The sequence below is a fragment of the Oryza sativa genome, chromosome 9 (genome assembly GCF_034140825.1).
Source record: "Oryza sativa Japonica Group chromosome 9, ASM3414082v1".
Lineage (NCBI taxonomy): Eukaryota > Viridiplantae > Streptophyta > Magnoliopsida > Poales > Poaceae > Oryza > Oryza sativa.
Genome location: NC_089043.1, coordinates 7,289,597 through 7,293,405, shown reverse-complemented (window position 1 = coordinate 7,293,405; position 3,809 = coordinate 7,289,597). Strand labels below are relative to the sequence as shown.

At 46.5% G+C, this 3,809-nt stretch overlaps 1 non-coding gene across 1 annotated transcript; it reads left to right on the top strand.

The window, feature by feature from the left end:
* The first annotated feature begins 570 nt into the window (after nucleotides 1–570).
* On the top strand, nucleotides 571–677 carry LOC112936491 (small nucleolar RNA R71). Its single transcript, XR_003238796.1, has one exon. It is a non-coding gene; the product is annotated as a small nucleolar RNA R71 (small nucleolar RNA).
* Nucleotides 678–3,809: the final 3,132 nt, after the last annotated feature.

Below are 3,809 nucleotides of genomic sequence, written 5' to 3'. Positions count from 1 at the left end.
TTTATGTTCTCTAAGATCTTATCATTGGCAGCAAGCTTTTTGCTTAGCGCATCAGTGGTTTTAGCTTGCGCAAAAACAAGATCCTTCAAGGAGGGTTGGTTAGAGAAGTTACCGTTATTATTACCTCCTTGATAATATGGGCGTGGTTGGTTCCACCACTGACCTCCTTGTGGACGATACCCGTTGTTGTTGCCCATGTACATCGCCTCCTCACGGGTTTCCGGGCAGTCGTTCCCTGAATGACCCGTGCCGCCGCAGACTTCACACGTGACGTGTGAGTCCAAGGCCTTGACGGTGCCTTGTGGCCGTTTCTCATGGTCGTCCAAGCATTTCATGAGGAGGTCCAGCTTGGCAGCAAGTAACTCCGTCTCCTTGACGGTGTGCATGCCTCACTGACGGGTCTGGAGTCGTTTCTCGCTCCAACCCATATTGGAGACCATCTTCTCTATGAATTCAACGGCTCCTTGAACCGTTTTAGAGAAGAAGGCTCCTCCAGCTGCTACGTCCAGGTGATCGCGGGACATTGGGGTGAGCCCATTGTAAAAGTTATACAGGATCAGCTAGTCGTCCATCCCATGATGAGGACAGGCGGCCACATACTCCTCCAGTCGTTCCCATGCTTCTGGAATGGACTCGTCCCTTGTCTGTTGGAAACTGGAAATTCGTCCACGAAGGGCGTTGGTTTTGCCCATCGAGAAGAACTTTGAGAGGAATGCCGTAGAGCATTTATCCCAGGTGTTGATAGCAGCACGGTTGGCATAGAACCACTGCTTCGCTCTCTCGAGGAGGGAGAACGGAAACAGCCGCAGCCTGACGGCGTCAGGACTAACGCCCTTGATGGTGTACGTGCAACATATCTCTAGGAATTGTTGCAGATGAGCATTGGCATCCTCATTAGGCTTGCCACAAAACGGGCTAGCCTGCGCCATCGTGATGAGGCTGGACTTCAAGTCGAAATCCACATCTCCTATGTTGACTTGCGGCCCGACGGCCACATTGGCAGCAGAGGGAGCAGCAAACTCGCGAAGAGTCTTGCTGGCCATTGTGTTGAAAGTTGGTGAGGCTGGTACGGTTGGTTTCTCTGTCGGTAGAGTTTTCTGCGGAGCAACAACTCGCGGCCTGACGCTCCGGAAGAAAGCTTCTGGATTTTCTTTGAAGTTTTCTGGCAGGTTGAAACCAGTCATGCACTACCCTGTTTTCACAACAAAAAGTGAAAACAACCAAGGTTAGCCTGCAAAGGAAAATGACTATATAGAGGTAAATATAAAGTATTAGTTCAAGTAATCTCTATCATTAATCTTCCCCGGCAACGGCGCCAAAAATGCTTGTTGCTATTTCTTAACGACATTACTAGCAATATAATTCCCAGCAATGGCGCAGAAATACTTCTGGTATATTAGGGTTACAGAGTTCATCCGCAAGCGCACGGATATACCATTGTAGCATTTCACCCGAGAGTATTCCAAGGGTATCGTATTTATTTTATCCCGTGGGAAGATCACATAGAGGCAAGGCAGCAGTAGGTTATGCAGCCGATTCAGCAAACGCCACCGAGGCAGTAGGTTGTTCAACCGATTCAGTAGCAAGGTTCGATAAATGCATCGGCCGGGTTCAGAACGCCCGACAATCAGCCAAGGCAGCACGCTGCAAATCAAGTTGTCCTAGAGCATTTGGTTTATAATGTGCGACCAGATCAAACGGTAATACCTCAAGTTATTCCCGAACATTTGGTGCGCAATATACTGCCAAACTTTCAGAATTATCAAAGGGGCAATTTGAATTATCAGTATCAGCCTCCATCTTCGCAAGTTCAGTATCAGCAAGGAGGATCAGCTCAGCCTCAGTTCGCTCCCCAATACAGTCAATTCGAGCCCGTGCCACAACAAGCACAGGGGGTGCCTCAGCAAAGACCATGGGCCGATATAATTGCAGATGTGATGAGAGATGCTGGAAACCTGTATCGGCATCCATACCCTGAGTGGTTTGAGAGGGTTCCATTACCTAACCGATTCAAGGTTCCAGATTTCTCAAATTTCTCAGGGCAAGATAGTGTTTCAACCTATGAACACGTTAGCCGATTTTTAGCTCAGTGTGGTGAAGCATCGGCTATGGATGCCTTGAGGGTTAGGTTGTTTCCATTGTCTTTGTCTGGATCGGCTTTTACTTGGTTTTCTTCTTTGCCATGCGGATCAATTAGCAGTTGGGTTGATTTGGAGAAGCATTTTCATAGCTATTTTTATAGTGGGGTTCATGAGATGAAATTGTCTGATTTAACAGCGATTAAGCAAAGGCATGATGAGCCTGTGCAGGACTACATTCCAAGGTTTAGAGAGATGAGGAATAAGTGCTAAAGCTTGAGCTTGACTGATGCCCAGTTAGCCGATTTGGCTTTTCAGGGTATGATAGCTCCGATCAGGGAGAAGTTCTCATCCCAGGACTTTGATAGTTTGTCGCATCTTGCACAGAAGGTAACCCTGCATGAACAGAGGTTTGCAGAAGCCAGTAAGAGCTTTAAAAAGGTTAATAATGTTTGTCCCTACATGTATGGATCTGATGATGATGGTGATGATGATGATGATTCTGAAATAGCAGCAGCCGAATGGGTTAGAAGCAAGAAGGTTATACCATGCCAATGGGTAAAGAGTTCTGGAAAAGAAGAAAGGTATGACTTTGACATCACCAAGGCTGATAAGATCTTTGATTTGCTACTTCGGGAGAAACAGATTCAACTTCATACAATCCCATCGGCTGAGGAGTTAGGCAAGAGGAGGTATTGCAAGTGGCATAATTCTGGGTATCATTCTACCAATGATTGTAAAGTCTTCAGACAGCAGATCCAAGCGGCTATTGAAGGAGGCAAAATCAAGTTTGATGACTCCAAGAGGCCGATGAAGGTCGATGGCGATCCTTTTCCCGTCAATATGGTACACACTGCTGTCCAAACAGCCGATGGAGGCAGAGCTAGAGGTTTTTAGGTGAATTCGGCTAAGGTTATCAATAAGTATCAGAAGAAATATGACAAGCAGCAGGAGAGGCATTATGAATAAAATGATGGCGGTTTTGATCCTCATTGGGGTTGTGAGTTCTTTAGGTTTTGTTGGAATGAAGGTATGAGGTTGCCATCTATTGAAGACTATCCTGGGTGCAGCAATGTTGCAGAATGTTCAAGCCGATCGTATAATAGAGGCAATCGGCTAAGGCAAGCAAGAGTTCCTGTCCATCAAAGATTGGGCCCAGTGAGCCAAGATCGTGACCAAGAAGACAATGAAGGCAGGAAGACTCAATGGTGTCCTTCTGGTATTTTTACAAAGAATCAGAAGAGAAGGGTTCAAAGGTTGAGGAACAGGGAACGCTTTCAGAAGGTTGAGCAAGAGATCAACCATCGGCTGAAGGAAACGAAGCCGAAGCAGGAGTGGCGCGTTAAGAATCAAATTCCTATTGCCAATGAGGCCACAGCCGATGAAGCAAAAAGATTGGTTAAAGGGAAAAGTGTTGTGACTGCATCGGTTAACATGGTTTTTACACTGCCTGCAGAAATTGGGGCCAAGCAAGCCGATGTTGATGATGTTGAGGAAGAGTCGGCTAAGCTGATTTTATCACCAGAAGAAGCAGTCTTTGAGAAGCCGGAAGAGACAGAGAATCGGCATCTTAAGCCATTGTATGTAAATGGCTATGTCAATGGGAAGCCGATGTCTAAGATGATGGTCGATGGTGGGGCTGCAGTGAATTTGATGCCTTATGCTACATTTAGGAAGCTAGGCAGGAATGCTGAGGATCTCATCAAGACAAACATGGTGCTCAAAGACTTT